General features: G+C 42.9%; 1 long non-coding RNA gene across 1 annotated transcript in view; it reads left to right on the top strand.

The window, feature by feature from the left end:
• The window catches only part of LOC309632945, a 29,519-nt gene extending 18,260 nt beyond the window's left edge, over positions 1-11,259 (top strand). Inside the window, exons 2-3 of the long non-coding RNA XR_014247163.1 lie at positions 15-5,711; positions 8,489-11,259. This is a non-coding gene — a long non-coding RNA (uncharacterized lncRNA). The remainder of the gene's footprint in view (positions 1-14; positions 5,712-8,488) is intronic.
• The last annotated feature ends 5,919 nt before the right edge of the window (positions 11,260-17,178 follow it).

Here is a 17,178-nt window from a genome sequence, read left to right as displayed (position 1 = left end):
CATGGGCTCTAGAGCGCAGGCTCAGTAGTTGTGGCACACGGGATTATTTGCTCCGCGGCATGTAGGATCTTCCTGGACCAGGGCTCGAACCCATGTCCCCTGCATTGGCAGGTGGATTCTTAACCACTGTGCCACCAGGGAAGCCCTGTATGTATCTCTTAAACAAATTTTTTTGGTGGTTGCTCTCTATGGTTTACAATGTACATCTTCAACCTTATCACAGTCTACCTTCAAATAATTTTATAGTTTTATGTCACTTCACATATAGTGAAGGAAACTTACAGAAGTGCCTTCCATTCCCTCCCTCCTGGGCTATTGTCAAACATTTTACTCTGACATATGCTATAAACTGAAGATACATTGCAATTATTTTTGCATTAATCAATGATCTTTTAAAGAGATTTAAAAGCAAGAATATCTTCTTTTCTATTTAGCCTACTATTTATCATTTCTGGTGCTCTTTATTCCTTTGTGTAGATCTAAATTTCCATCACCTTCTGCCTTTAACATTTCTTCTAGTGCAGGTCTCTTGGCAACAAATTCTTTTGGCTTTTCTTTGTCTGAAAAAGCATTTATTTTGCTTTTGTTTCTGAAAGATATTTTCATAGGGTATAGAAATCAGGTTTTATTTTCAGTAAAGATGTTGTTCCACTCTCTCTAAATTGCAAAGTTTCTGACAGGAAGAATGCTGTCATTCATATCTTTGCTCCTCTGAATATTATGACTTTTCCTCTGACCACTTTTAAGATTTTAATTTTTATCACTAGTTTTCAGCAGTTTGATTATGATGTGCCCTGATGTGGTTTTCTTTAGGTTTATTCTGCTTGGAGTTTATTGAGCTTCTTCTATCTGTGAGTTGATAGTTTTCATCAATTTGGGGAATATTTCAGCCATTATTTTTTCAAAAATTTTTTCTACCTCCCTTCCTCTCCTGGGACTCAGATTTACTAGATATTGTCTCACAGGTAACTGAAGCTTTTTTTTTTCCCTAATCTTTTTTTTTTTGACAGTTTATATTGCCATGTTTTCAATTCCCTGATCTTTTCGTCTGTGTTATCTGATTTGCTCTTAATCCCATGCAATATATTTTTCATTTCAAATATTGTATTTTTCACCTCTAGGAGTTTCAGTTGGACCTTTTTTGTATCTTCCATTTCTCCCTTCATTGTCTTTACGTTTTCTTCTACCTTCCTCAGCATGTGGAGTATGTATTCATTTTCTTGTCTGCTAAATTCCGTCATCTCTGTCATTTCTAGGGCAGTTTCTACAGATTGATTTTTCTCCTGGTTATGGGTAATATTTTCTTATTTTGATGCATATTAGTCAAGCTTTGCTTGGTTGCAGGATATTGTGAATTTTACATTTTTGGGCAGTGGGTTTTATTGTAATCCTTTAAATGGTGCTCTAGGTGGTTCTGACACACAGCTTGCTTACTTACAGTCAGTTTGATTCCTGCACAGTGTGCTATAGTCCTGTTAGGTGGTGCTACGCAACAGTGAGTCTAGGGCTGATCAGGTCCCACTACTCTGACAATGTCCTTCTGAGGACCCTACTTGATGCCCTGTGTATTATGAGGTCTTTCCACTCTGGTTAGTGGGAACAGAATTCCATGAGCTCCAGGAATTTGGGGGGCTCTGGATGCCCATTGTTGTGTGTGTTCGCCTCACATCCCTCCTCTCCCAGCTTCGGGTCATTTTCTTTCACACGTGTTTTCTCTCAGCCAAAGAGTCGATCTGCAGCTCTTCAGAGCTCTCTCTCTGGGCAGGTCCCTCCTCTCTGATGCTGCCTCTCAAACTCTAGCTATCTTAGCTTCCCTGAACTCCAACCTCTCAATTCAGTGCGACCACCAGGCTCTGTTTGGGTTCCCCTCCTCACACTGCAGCCTAGAAACTGCCTCCAGCTAGTAAGGTGAAGCAATCATAGGACTGACCTTGTTTTTCTCCCCCTTCTCTCAGGGACAACAGTCCTGTGCTGACTATTGTCCAAAGTCTGAAAACCACTATGTCATAGTTTGTCCAGATTTTTAGTTGTTTAAGGTAAGAGAGTAAACCTCTGGAGCCGCTATTACTCCATCATGGCCAGAAGCAGAACTTCTCTCAATGAATATTTAATTATATAATATATGACATTTTACATCATGGTGTTTTTGCTTAACAGTAGATATTGGTCATTTAAAAAATTTTGTTGCATAATTGTGGTAAACATTTTTTAAAAAATGTATTTATTTTTGGCTGCGTTGGGTCTTTGTTGCTGTGTGTGGGCTTTCTCTAGTTGCGGCAAGTGGAGGCTACCCTTTGTTGCCATGCGCGGGCTTCTCTTGTTGTGGAGCACGGGTTCTAGGCCCACAGCCTTCAGTAGTTGCAGCACACAGGCTCAGTAGCTGTGGCGCACAGACTTAGTTGCTCCGCGGCATGTGGGATCTTCCCAGACCAGGGCTTGAACCCGTGTCCCCTGCATTGGCAGGCAGATTCTTAATCACTGCACCACCAGGGAAGCCCTGGTAAACATCATTTTAAACTGTGTATACATTCATTCACTTACCAAACAGCCACTGATTGAGTGACTCCTACACTCCAGCTCTGGATAAAGCAGATAAGATTGCCACTCTCCCAAAGCTTTTACGCTAGAGGAAGGAAGACAGGTAAAAGATAATAAACCATAGAGTGATAAGAGCTAGAAAACAGGGTGATATGTTAGAGAGTGACAAGGGCAGCTCCTGAAGATGGGTGTTTAGGGAAATCCTCTTGGGAGGTATGATGCAGGATCCAAGTCCTGAGTGATTTTAGGGGCAGCTGTGTGCAGAGTGTTACAGGCAGAGGGAAGGGAAGTGCAAGAGCCCCAGGAAAGTAGCAAACCTGTTGCATTGGAGGAACAGAGAGGAGACCAGTTTGATTAGAGCATAGTGAGCAAGGGGGGAGAGTGGTACCAGATGAACTCACGGAGGTAGACGGGGGAGGGGGCAGAATTTATGGGGCAAAGAATGCCGCGCAAATGCATAATTTATTTACCTAATTATATCATTACATGCTTATTGACTTCCTTGTTCCTGTCCTGTGAAACTTTAGATTTTTGCATTTTACAGCGTTTTATCATAAATAACACTGCAATTAAAACCTTTTTCTTTTTTCTTTTTTTTCTGTACTTAGAATTATTTCAATATGGCAGAATTTCAAGACAAATTAAAGAGTCAGGGGGTAGGTAGCAGAGGCGGATGGTGCGCTTGGGGTCCCTTGTACAGTCAGCGGTGTTTGTTCTCAGCTGTTGCAGGTGCTGCTGACACCTCACACCTTGGACAACCTTGGACCCACCTCCCCATGTGCCTGGGAATGACACCCCTCCAAGCCTACAGCCAGCTGCTGACTGGTGTGCGGATACAAAAGCACCCACCTCCTTGCCTCAATGCAGGACAACTCTGTGGTGCCATTTACACTCCAGAGCTCCTGGAAGGACCAGGTGGAGGCCATGATTCTCCTGAGGTCACATTCCTGCTTAGCTTTCCCCTTCCTTACTCTGCTCCCCTCCTTCCCTCAGATTTCTTCTGAAGCGCTCCCCTGAAGAGTCACCTGTACAGGAATCCCCACATCAGGCTCTCGCTCTAGGGAACACAACCTAAGACAGGATATGAGCCTTCTGAAGATTCCTGATTTAGTAACTCCTTGGTGAGAATCCATTTTTAGCAACACTATGTCTGCTGAAGACAATGTGAAATGTACCCCATTCCCATGAAGGGTAGGAAGCACTCGAAGGCAGCAGATAGGCAGATGAAGGATAACTAAAGGTCCTGAGGTGAAGAACTAATGGTACTGACAGCTCCATGTGGAATGAGGGTTAAGGGTCCACTGGATTGGGATGAGTTAGGAACACAAGTCTGCGAAGACTTAGGAATAGCCAGACTCAACCTTCAACACCAGTCGGCCATTTGAGAACATCAGGTGAACTTGTTCCTTCTCTCAGTGACACTGAGAGCCTGAAGGTTACCTCACTGGTCCCAGAGCACATCTCCTATTTTCCTCCAAGAGTCTGTCATTTGATCCCAGAGGCCCCGTGGCTTTAAGATAAGAGGACAAGAGAACAGAAACACTACAGCCAGGGGTGGAAGCAGTGGTCAAAAGAAAGAAGGGGACAAATTGAGAGATGAGAAAGAGGGTTCAGAATAGAAGAGGAAAACTTAGGGTATCCTGACACTTTAATCATGATTCTTTTTTTTCTCTCTTCTACAGGAGAAGAAGGTAGTCACATGGGAAAGCTGCAGATCAGCAGTGACTATCACATACACATACACACACACACACACACTCACCCTGCTACTCTTCCCCAGGTCTCCAGCTCCCCACCATCTCCCCATCCTTTGAAGAGGGGATCTTAGATAAGGGAGCCCTGGCAGAGGGTTTGGAAGTACCCTCTTTTTTTTTTTTTTAACATCTTTATTGGAGTATAATTGCTTTACAATGGTGTGTTAGTTTCTGCTTTATAACAAAGTGAATCAGCTATACACATACATATATCCCCATATCTCCTCCTTCTTGCGTCTCCCTACCAGCCTCCCTATCTAACCCCTCTAGGTGGTCACAAAGCACCGAGCTGATCTCCCTGTGCCATGCAGCTGCTTCCCACTAGCTATCTATTTTACGTTTGGTAGTGTATATATGTCCATGCCACTCTCTCACTTTGTCACAGCTTACCCTTCCCCCTCCCCATATCCTCAAGTCCATTCTCTAGTAGGTCTGTGTCTGGAAGTACCCTCTTACTGAGAGTCTGGGCAGATTCCAACCTGGCTTCCAAAGTAGATGGTAATTCTACTGCCAATTGTTTCTGAAGAGGTTGATAACTGAAGAGTCTGAGACCTAGAATCATTAACAAATCCGACCAAGTGTCAGGAAAATGAGAAAAGACTACGTGCCAGAAGGCAGTTGGTCTTACTCTGGATTCTTGTCCTATCTCTACCCACATCAGAATGAGAATAGCAATGAGTAAGTACACATCTGAATATACCCCTTACGTGCTGAACACACAGAGTCCTTCAGACTCTAAGGTGGCATGTCCCTGGAGCTGCATTTCCAAGACTGTGGATGGTCTCACTGAGCCAGTCAGGATGATGGTAATAACTAAGACTTGCACAGGAATTTACAGCTTCCAAAATACTTTCATAAATATTATATTTAGCTGCCACTCATCTGTAAGACAGCTACTCTTATTATTTTTGTTGTTTTAACTTTTTCATGATGAGTACCTTGAGATGAGTACATTGAGAGTCAGAGCAATTAAATAACTTGCCCATGATCCCAGAGCCAACAAGAAGCAATTCTTTTCCATAATACTGAGTCTAAATCCTGTACAGTTCTTACTCTATTCGCCTGCCTTGTCCCCTTCTCTGCTCACTGGAGTCTTCTTACATCCTGCTGTTCAGGGCTAAGAGTTCTAAGATCCTAGAAAGGCCAATAAGGAGTTGGCTATCCATGGGATCCTGAAAGCCTACTCTCTCTCAAGAGGACCTTCCCACGCTTGCTGGAAGAAGGGCATGATAGCTCATTCTTTTTTATTTTAAGGTGCAGCTCCCAACTTCCTGAACTTAAGAAGAACTTCTTTTTCTGCCTGATTTGCACCTCTGTTGCTCCCAAGATGGCAGGCCTCTTCACACCAACGGGAAGATGGCAAGATGTATGAACCTATCCCTGCAAGTGTAATCACTGCCTCCCCTGGGCATGCAGGAAGTGAGTATGGGTATCTCCGGCCACTGTAAATGTTGAGCACATTGTTTTGTAACCTGCGCCACTGGCTCCCCTTTACTCCCCCACCTGCAGAGCTGCCTATCTAACTAATCTGGGCTGATGGAATGCCATTTCTTTCTCTCCTTACCCTAAATGAAGTACCATTAGGAAGGTAAAGGCTCTGCCTAAAACAAATCACCTAACATATTCCAGAAACAAATTTAAATTATTTTTTTAGCTAATGTGTCCTGTCGTATTATCCAAACCATTGCTGCTTCCCCTGGCAAGAATAATTGAGAATTGACACAAAAAGAAACTCACCTGAAGCCAGGGCTTAAGCTGACTTGCAGAACAGGTGTAAAGCCTGCCATGGAAGGAAGTCTACAGTGATAGCATTTGGGAGAATTTATCATCCCGAGGGATATGGTGGTAGTAATTTCAGCATTTGCAAGCTGTGACTCACAGCAGAGCATGCTACGTGGTGGGGATAGACCTAGCTCTGGATTGGATGACTTTCCCAGGTGAACTCACCCAGCAGGCCTGGGAAGCTCCATAATCTCATCAGGGCGTGGTTACCATTGCCAGTGAGCCAAAACGCCCTGCTGAGATTCCCAGGCTGGGACTTGTGGGCACAAGACTCCTCGAGAAAAGGATATAGAAGAGCCTCTAGACCAGAGGCCCCTTGCCCAGCTCACAGGAACGGAGGCGGCTTAGTCAGTGAGGGAGGGGCAGGGATGGAGGAGGACTGCTGGTTGGCCCACCCCCTACAGCAGTGTGCCTGCCATGCCTTGGCACCAGAAGTGGGCTAAACAGCCATGTCCATGCCTGCAGGTCTGTTGGCTAACCTAAGAGGTCCCTTGAGGGTGATTAGAGCTAGAAGATTCTGCTTCTCTGTCAGCAACACTGAGCACAGATTCTGCAGGCAACCAGGCAGAGATACAAGGAAAAGAAGTGGTGGTTCCTCTAGGAACGGCTGTGGTAATGCGGGGAGAGTTCTGGGTCAAATGCCAAAGACCAGGAGATTTAGGAACAGGCTGTGGAGGTGATCAGTGAACTAGAGTTCCTCCCATTCCTAACATTCTATGATTCCAGTTTATGGGAGGAGACTGGATAAACATACATCGAAAGTATACAAATGCTAAGCTCCAGGAAGTGTAGCGGTGGAGTCAAGACTTTCTGCCTTGAGCATGATCTTTATAGACCAGTGACAGCGGGGCTGAAGACTGGACACCGCGGACAGAGGGCATGAGAAAAGATAGGTGATTCTAGCTGAAATATCAGAGAGAGTTGCTGATAGAACAGATTGGAAGGGGAAAACTCTATAAAAAGAACTTTCTTTTTTTTTTTTTAAACTCGAGGCTGAAAATCTCTTTTCTCCTGGGGAGAGAGATTCTGCTATTGCTTCAGCCAAGATGTGAATTTCCTGAAGGAGGAGATGACTCAGGTGTTCCTGGTGGAAAGGTGGCTGCTGGTGAGAGAGGGGTGGGTGCAGGGGATTCAGGGCTGATTTAGGCCTTGCCCGCAGTGATTCAGGCAGCCCAGGACCCTGCCTCCTGTGGGTGAAAATCCTGAGATAGGTCCTCCCATGCAGACACACAGGCGGTTGCCATGTGGATGGTCTGAGATGTTTCTGCGACTGCTTAGTAAATGTCCCAAGGGAAAATCATTTGGCGGTTAAGCTTAGGGAAGGGGACAGGTATGATGTTCTAAAGCTAAGCAGATTCATGCAGGGCCAGGAGGGTGTTCTAGAACAGGGAATTTCTAATTGGCTTCACCGAGGAAGGGGAGCTGTTTTCTCTCTCATGCATGATCTGAAAATGTATCTCTGTGTACACTTACCTCACCTGCAGCAGTGGTACTGTTACCAGCTCCAGTCCTTGGACTCTTTAATCAGGGTAAACTGATAAGAGGCCAGATGAGAAATTCAGGCAAGGCTTTACTTGGACTCATGCTGCAGCAGGAGGGAGAGAAAACAAATAACAGGTTCCCTTACTCGCTCCCTGAGGGGGGTGGGCTGGTTCCTTAAATGGGGTGAGAGTGGGGGCAGATTGGTGGGTTGGGCCGGAGGGATGGCTTAGGTGGTCTGCCACCCGCTTGGTGGTGCTGTGCACACGGATCACGCGCAGTACCCTGCTTTTGCTCCCAGCACCCCAGAAGTGGCAGTTGGTTTGTGGCCTTTTTGTATCTTGTTGTTCATAATTGCCCGGACTGCTCGTGCACGCAGTTGTTTTTAGTCTCTTATCGTTTCTTTGTATTCTGTTGCTTGAGGAGACATTCGTCCAGGTGCAAGCACTGCAGCAAAGGGTCCCAGGTCCCAGCCTATCTCAGTACAGCTTTTAAGCATTCAGGTTGATTGAATCTCCTTTGATGGGTCAGAGTGAGCTGAGGGGGTTTACTGAGCTCCTACTGCCCGAGGAGGCTGGGTAGTATGTAGGAAAGCCCCCGGGTTGCCAGAAAGATCTGGGTTCACGTCGTGCCTGGGCCACTTATTAGTCATGTCTTCTTGAATATGTTGCTTGACCTCTCTGATTCCACAGAGTCCTTAATTATAAAACGGGGACAATCGTTCCACAGGGTTGGACTGAGAATTAAATGCAATAATATACAGCACTGGGACAAAAGTAGCTCCAGTTATTTCACTTCTGTGAGTGTCAGAAACACAGTGGGAGGGCAGGACCTGAGATGAAGGTAGATTAAGGCGATGGATGAACAGGTGTGCCCAACTTGGGGCCTTAACTGTGCTTTCCTCTAATGCTTAACTGTGCTTTCCTCTAATGCAGTGCCATGTGGAAGGGAACCAAACCAACTTGAACCCAGGGTGCCTTACCAAGATGGCGGGCCCTCACTCCAGAGACTTCTCCACGAAGAACCTGTGACAGGCCCGGGACACATGAGCCATGCAACCTATGCCTCAGCACTGTCTTTGGCAAACAGGATCTCCCTGGGAACTCCCACTAAGCCCAGGCTCTCTGGCTCTGCCTGGACAACACAACATAAACACAGCATTAAGGTTGAGAGGCGGTGCCTTGGCCCTGTCTGTGGTATGTCTCCTTGGCTTTAACGATATGGGCTGTGAAATGAAAAATAATTTCAAAAGGGAAAATATTAGTTAAGATCATGTGAACAAACTTCCAGTAGACAGACTTTCATTTTTCTTCTTCTTACTTTCAGTCCTATTTGTGTGTTCTTGTATGAGACTATGTCTGCCAGGGCTTAAATATGTCAAGCAAGAAACAGGAATAATAAGTTCTGGGTTCCAGCTCCAGCTTTTATTAACTGAGAGAGACCTTGGGATAGTCCTTTAATCTTTTTGAGCCTCAATGATCTCATCTGTAAAACGGGGAGACTAGTGCCTCTCTTAAACTGTTGTGGTTAGAATCAAATAAAACAATGAGTGTTTTATTAAAACAAATAAAAGCCCTTAATGAACTGAGGGCAAAAGTGATACAAATGGAAGCTCGTTTTTGCATGTCGAATGTTCATGGATCGTCTGCTTGAAGCGTCTGTAATTACTGGGTTGACTTCCTAGGCTATCTAATGATATCTTGGCAGACATCTGAGCCTGCCCTTTCACCTCTGCTCGTTTAATCCCTACCTCAGTCTCACCCCTCCAACAGGTCAAAAGAACTGAGACACTGTTGACCCATTGTGCCTGGGGCAGGTTGCATGTTCCTGAATGGTCATTAAGCGCTCTTAGGGACAAAGGTGTTGTGACAACTCGCTGGTGTGAGTGTGGGGAGCTTTTCTGTGCTTGCCTTGCAAACCCTCTCAAGGCTCACGTTGCCCCAGCCTTTCTCTCAACAAGGGCAACAAAAGAAAAGAAGAAAGATTCACGGGACACAGGGAATGGGATGCTGACTGCCATGGCCTCCAAGTTTCCCCACCCACAAACTCTCCATCAAACACTTGAATACGCAAGAAAGAAATGATAGCCTCTCAGCTTCTCTCTCTTTACTTTTCTCCTCATGCACTCCCGTCTCAAACACTGCAAAGATTTTAGAGAACAGGGCTATAGCTACACAGCCTGAAAGCCAAAGAGAGGGTGCAACTCCCAACCATTCTGCGTGAATGGGAGTTTACTCTCTCTTGCTCATCTTGCTTTGAGCATAAACTATCTTATCCTATCGAGTTTTTCATTAAAAAATTAAAACCATTTTCGAACTGTAAAACAATACATACTTGTTGTAGAAAATGTAGAAAATAAAAGAAGCGATAAAGAAGAAAATTACCCATAATTCCACCATTACTAACATCTTGAGTGTCTTTCCTTTCAGTGTTCTCTCAGCCACAGAATGTGGGTGGTGTGTGTACAGTTCTGTGTACTTTTTCACTTAATGTTATGACATGAAAAATTTCCCATGATGCTAAAATTCTCAGAAAACAGGATTTCAATGGCTGAGTAAGTTCTGTCATACAGATGAATCACAAATTATTTAGCCGTTTCCCTATTGTTCAACACTGAGGTTGTTTTAATTTTTTCCATTAAAAATAACACTGCTATTAATATCCCTGTACATGTGTCCATGTCTCTGATTATTTCCTTAATATAAATTGCCAGAAATAGAACCACTGTGTCAAAAGAGTAGGAATGTTTCTGAAAGTTTTGATCTATGCTGCCAAACTGCCCTCAAGAAAATATGTACCAATTTACCCTACCAGTAAGAGTGCATAATAGTACTCATTTCCCCACACCCCCAACAAAGCTGCATGTTATCTCCATTTTAATCCTTGCTATTTTAGTAAGTGAAAACTGATTTGCTTTATTTATTTTTATGTAGCAATCCTACCTTATCATTCCAGCCATGACACTCATTTGTATGTTTGCTACCTGTTTATTTTGTATGCCTTGCCTACCTCCAAACAGAATCTGAAGTCGTGCCAACTAGGTAATAAGCCCTTAAAATTTTCCCAGTAATTTTCCCTCTTTGTAGCTTCTATGACTGGCACAGTGGTCTTCACATATTCAATATTTGATACATGTTTACAGGTGAACAATATAGAGATGTTCACTAACAGAATCTTCTCTCTTTTTGCTATGTGTATGGCCCCATTATGTCCTTTTCTCTCAATCTTCATTGCTCTTACATTTAATCTTTTTTTTTTTTTACACAATCTTAAATGCATATAATTATTTAGTGGTGTTTAGGAGAAAAAAACAAAATATAAATAAACAAAAAACCCCTCTGTCTCCTCAATTGGATTGTCAGTCACTTGAGGGCAGGGGATACATGCCTTTTATTTATCTTAGAAGAAATGAGTATAGCATCAAGCACACATTTAATTTTTCATACATTAATTCACTTATTTAACAAGCATTATTGAGCATCTGTTAATACGTCAGGCACTGCACTCAGTGTTGAAGAAACTAGCTCCCAGTCTGATAGAAGGAGTGGGATATGGTGGCATGCAGGATGCTATGAGAGCATTAAGGAGGGACCTCAAACCCAGATTGGAGGAATCAAGGAGGGCTTCCTGAAGGAGATGGTGGCTGACAGGAGCTAGCCGATAAACAATATGGCTGAGGGGATGGGTGTTTCAGGAAGAGAAAGCAGCACATAGAGAGGGACAGAGAAAATGCAGGAAATGAGGCTGGAGAGTTGGGCAAATGCACAACGAGGATAAAACTGACCAGTTTGCGGCTTCACCAGTCAGTGTATATAGTGGCAATCCCACTGGCATCAATACCCAGTTCTCACATGCTCTGTATCCCGCCAGCTTGACTTAAAGGAAGCCAAGATCCTTGGAAGAAATCAAAGTTATTTTCAGCGTCTTTCCCATCAAGTATTTAGGGGACTCTTTGGGGAGTACTTCCACGTTTCAATGAAACAATCTAGGTTATCATTTACTACGAAGTCTAGCCAGGCTGGAATTCTGCAGTCCCAAGCCTTAGTGCTTCAACAAGGGTGCCAGCGCAAGGCTGGAACAAATATCTAGCAGTTTATGGAGCTCCATAATGTGGAAATCAGAGCATCGCTGCTGCATCTGAAGACCAGAGATTATTGCCATTGGTCTGGCAAAGTGTGAAGGAAAATGCTCTTACCAGTACAGTTCAAACAAGGATCCTGTGAAGGCTGCTCAACTTCACAGAAATAGCTCTTTAAATGTCCACACAAGGCCCTTCCTTTCAGGAGCCACACGTGCTGCCAAAGCAGCTAGGGGAAGCATGTTCCAGTGTTAGCCTCCACAGTGAACCCAGAACACCGTTCCCCTTGGGCACTCTGGCCCAAATGCTAGATTGATTCAAGAGGCCAGATGCCTTCTTCTCTATGATGACTGAGTTCTCAGGGCCCCCACTACCTATAATCATGCCTCCCTCAGGGCCATCCCAGTCCATCAGGTGCCTGAATCCAACCAGGAATAAGGTTTAGACTCTCTCATAGGTTGTACTGTTCAACTTCTGCGTAAATCAGTGGGTGTAAATGGATACACGAAGGGAAGAGTTGCCCAGCCATTCTTATCAAAGGCATCTGAACACCATCTCCTGCCCAGACAACACACCTGGCTTTGTTAAAGTACATAGACTTTATTCTGCAGGCAAAGAGGATCCAATAAAGTTATCATATAGTATATTAGTATACCAATTGCACTATACTAATTAATGATTAATTTCCACAATATGCACAGAGCTCTCAGAAACTGGTTAGGAAAGACAAACCTGGTAGAAATGGGTAAATGATATGAATATGCGATTCACAGAAGAGAAAATCTAAATGTCCAGTAATGTACTTAAAATATGCTAATGAAAATTAAAGCAATAATGTAATTTTACTTTATACCCTTCAGGTTGGTAAAAATTAAGAATGATAACATCTACTGCTGGTGAAAATGAAGAAGAAATACTTGACATTGCTCGATGAAATGTGAATTGCTACAAACTTTTTGGCAATCAGGCAAAGACTATAAAAATTTAACGCATATGCCCTTCATCCCAGCAATGCCATTGCTGGTAATCTACTCTATAGAAGCACAGTTAACCCTTGAACAATATGGGTTTGAACTTTGTGGACCCACTTATATGTGGGTTTTTTTTTCCACAGTAAATACTGTAGTAGTAAACGATCTACGGTTGGTTGAATCCGCGGATACGGAAGAACCGCGTATATAGAGGAACTACGTATATATGGAAAACAAACCGTAAGTTATATGCAGATTTTGGACTGTATGGAGAACTGCTGTCCCTAATCCCCGTGTTGTTCAAGGGTCAGCTGTAAAAGCAGGGCACAAAGGATACATATACAAAGGTGTTTATTACTGCATTGTTTGTGGTTGGCAAAACACTGAAAACAAAGTGAACGCCCACCATTAAGGCATTGAATCACACCATTAGGGGACTGAATAAATTATGATGTACACACGCCATGGGGAATTGTTTAGCCATTTAAAAATATAAGTTAGATCTATACTGACTGACTTGGAGGGATTTCCATGAAGTGTGATTAAGTGGGAAAAGCTATATGCAAAGGTGTATATGTACTCAGATCCAATTTTTAGACAATGAAGACATCTACTGCTAGCAAAACAACAACCCTAAAATCTTGTGGGTGGATGTGTATTTTTCCTGTCCTGTCTTGCAGATAGGAGTGACCAATGAGATATAAGTGGAAGTTTTGGATGGAGTGTTTGCTGAAGTTCTTTTTTACTCCTGGTCTTCCCCTTTTCTTATCTGAAATAAGGATGTGTGATAGCTGGCACTTTTACAGTCATTTAATGGCTTTGAAGATATGACAGTGTGAAAGATTACAAGGCAGACAGTTGGAAGGAACGGCTCCCTGATCACTTTATGGAGCCCTGGACTTTGTACATACAAGAATAAAACCTCAAGTCATTAAATATCTGTAGTTTGGTCACTATAATGAGGAGCCAAACACAATTATGATTATATGAGCATGAAGAAAAGGTATGAAAGTATACATACCAAGTTCTTAGCATTGATTACTTGGGGTGTGGGTGCAGAGAGGAGAGAAAGAGAGAGGAAGGTACAAAAAAAGTATTTAAATAAAAGGTGCCCTTTATTCAAAGCAAAACAACATTATGATATAATTCCATTTGTTTCCAATCATATATCCACTCTTCCCAGGCCCTCTTTGTTCCTACTTAAAATTATTCCTCTCTCAGGGCCATCCTGTAATATCTGAATCCCAGTGAGGGACAAGGTTTACACCCTTTTATCATATGATTGATCAACATAAAAAGGTGCCTGAAAGGATGACCGTCAAAACATTAATGGAGGAATGGGGATAATCTCAGGGTAGGGTGATTTCAGGTGATCATTTCTTTCTTCCTTATATTTGTATGATTGTTTTAATTTTTATATTGATTTGTATTATTTATATAATCAGGAAAAAACCCAACAATGCTATTTTCACTGTGGGACAACGAAAATAAAGCAAAGGTTGAAGTGAGGCAAGATTGGAGGCAAGATCAACTATGAGGGCATTTTAATAATCCAGTTAAGACATGATGATGAGTTGGAGACAATTGGAGATGGAGAGATGTAGAAAGATTTAAAAAATAGTAAGGAGGTAGAATCAATAGGATATAGTGATTGATTGGAAGAAGAGGAGAAGGCAAGATTTCTAGGTTAAATGAGTGGATGGAGAGGTGTGCCATTCCCTGAAATGAGGAACAAAGGAGGAAAAGCAACTGAGTGGAGGACATGTAACATCTTCAAAATACTGATGCCTAAGCTCAGTATCTGAATCGCAATCTCTAGGCACATATTGCAGGTGATTCCAAGGCACAGCCAGGGCTGAGAAACACTGGTAAAGACCCCAACAGAGGGCTGAGGACCAGAGGACCAGGAAGTTTGAGACTAAGAAAACATGGTCAGAGAAGAAGGAGGAAAGCAAAGGAGAATATGTCCTGGAAATCAACTAGAGGAGGACGTTTCTGATACTTAGCACTGTGCTCGGTGCATCACTGGTGCTCAATAAATATTATTGACTAAATGACAGAAGGAAGGGACAATGATGTCAAATATTGCTAAGGACTCCAGAAAGAGAAGAGTTGTAAAGTGTCCATTGGAGTTAGCATCAAAGAGGTTACCTTTCACTCTTGTGGGGTTGGTTTGTGCTGTTGAGTAGTGAGGAGTGAGAGCAAAAGGGCCATGGTTGACAACTGAATGGATGGTGACACACCATTATATCAAAAATCTTGGTTATGCCTCAGAACTCACATTTCTAAAACATATTTTACGATATTAAAAAATGCTCAGTCTACCTATAATATATAATTTTGATTAGAGGCATGAAGAGCTGATTTAAGAGCTTATGTTCTGGAGCTAGACTTCCTGGGCCTGAATATAGTCTAAGCCAGTGACTCGATTGATGTGCAACTGTGGGTAAGTCCATCACTGGATCATGGTAAGCCTCGGACACAGCAAGCACCCAGGAAAATGTCAGCTATTAAATGTTAGACATAGATATACACACATGGAAATCTGAAAATGAGTGGCAAGATTATAAAATTCTTTCCTGTATAGTTTTGTACAAATATTCTGTAATAAACACGTACTAGTTTTATAATTAGAGAAACGTAAAATAATATTTAAAAACAACAAAAAAAACTTTGCTGTTAAAGGAAAGATAAAGAAAAGGCAATAGCTAAAGGATATAGGATTGATGTTTCACGTGCTCATGACATTTGCCTGTTCATGGCTTTTGGGAAAGAGCCTGAAAGGGGTTGAGCGTGGAAACTGCAGCAACAATGTTTCTGAGAGGGAGAGGGAAGTGAGTATGAGAGCAGTTGGAGGACTTAGCCTTAGACAGGACATGTCTTTCTGTGATTGGGGAGGAAAGAAGTGGTGAATACGTATAAATGCAATAATTTGTAGGTGCAGAGAGACACAGGAGGTGGAAGAAGTTCTTGACTGATAGTCTTCGTGTCTATTACTGAAGCCATCAAGGCTGTCTTTAGAGAGGGGAGATTTTGAATAGCCACCATAGGGAATGAAGGAGGAAACTGACACACGGAGACATCCAAGCGCCTGGCTTTGGATGGAGACGTGACCCTACCATGGCCCTGACCTGTGTCACCTCCAGTGTAGCAGATGTACCCACTGTTCTGTCACACAGTTTTGGCGTACTTACAGCTTGCTCTGGATTTGTCTCTCAGAACCCCATGGCTTCTAGGTTCAGGAACTTGCAAAAGCTCCATCTGTGCCTTTTCTCTTTGATACCTGTGCTATCTGATCATGAAAGAGTCATTTTAGGACAGGGGTTTGCCTTGGAATCTGACTTCCTGATGATTTTTGATTAGAGGCCAGTATTATATTCAGTCTGTGTATGAGCATGCATGTGCTTCCTTCACTTCTACTATTAAGGATTTAATTTACTGGAGGGGAAGCACCTGTAATCGCTGTTTGGAAAAATGTCTGCTGAATGGCAATCCTCCCAGATGTGACCCACTTAACAATAAAAGTTCTAATGGAATCAGGTCTCACTGTAGCCCAGTTTACATATAGATATAATCAGACATTTGGCTAACTAGCTGGAAATGACTGGGCCCTCCAGAATGCTTAATCCCCCCATACATATTCTCTAATTTTATCAGAATCTCCAATGTTTCCACCCCTCCATTTTCTACCAATTCAGCATACCTCCTGGCATATTTTCCTTCTACATCCTGCCTGAAATTCATGGCATATCCTCTGCCATTCTTAGCATCCAAGCTCCCTGATTTTCCTGTCACATCTTCTTTATAGTTCATCACCCTTGGATTAATCTAGCCATTTCCTCTTCTTCTATGTCAGGCCTACTGAGCCCTTCATCAGGGCCTAGGTTTTTACTCCAGTATGATGAGCAGGGATTAGAGGGGAAGGATTCACCCTTGATGTCACTGGTGGGAATCAGTGACTGCAGGACCGAGGACTGGCCCCAGAGTAGCCAGGACATTGGTTACATGCAAGGGAATTGAGCAAATATGTTATATATTGAGGATAATGAAAGTCACTCACTGTTAATGAAAAGAGTTACAAATATGAAAAGGGGAAGGCTAAGATAAACCCTGTGATATTGAATTGGGATTGGAGGTATTGGTGAGAACTCATGGTTTTTAGTAGATAGACAAACATGGAAATAGATATAGATGAGCATGGGTGTATATATGTGTGTGTGTGTGTGTGTGTGTGTATACATTTCCTACCTCTGTCCACTGAGAGGACAGGGGCCTAGAAGTAATAAATGACACTCTAGGAGCAATGAGCACACTGAATACCCAGATCCTGGTTTATGAATATCACCTTCCACTAAAAGGAATCAAGCCTCCTTGGAGAAATGGCTAATTTGGGGGCCAGGGCAGGGAAGTATGAGTCTAGAGCCTGTTACCAAAAGTAACAAAGTGCTCAGAGAACGATGGAGACATACCAAGAGGACATAGGAGATAACTTGAAGAGATAACTTCTACTGGTCACATGTGTGGACAATTTGAAGATCAAAAAAATAATAGTAGTAATAGATTATAAGTCATTGAA

This window comes from Balaenoptera borealis (assembly GCF_965194805.1).
Source record: "Balaenoptera borealis genome assembly, chromosome: 1".
In the NCBI taxonomy this organism is placed as follows: domain Eukaryota; kingdom Metazoa; phylum Chordata; class Mammalia; order Artiodactyla; family Balaenopteridae; genus Balaenoptera; species Balaenoptera borealis.
The sequence above is the reverse complement of the archived record's forward strand: the minus strand, read 5'-3'. Positions and strand labels throughout refer to the sequence as shown.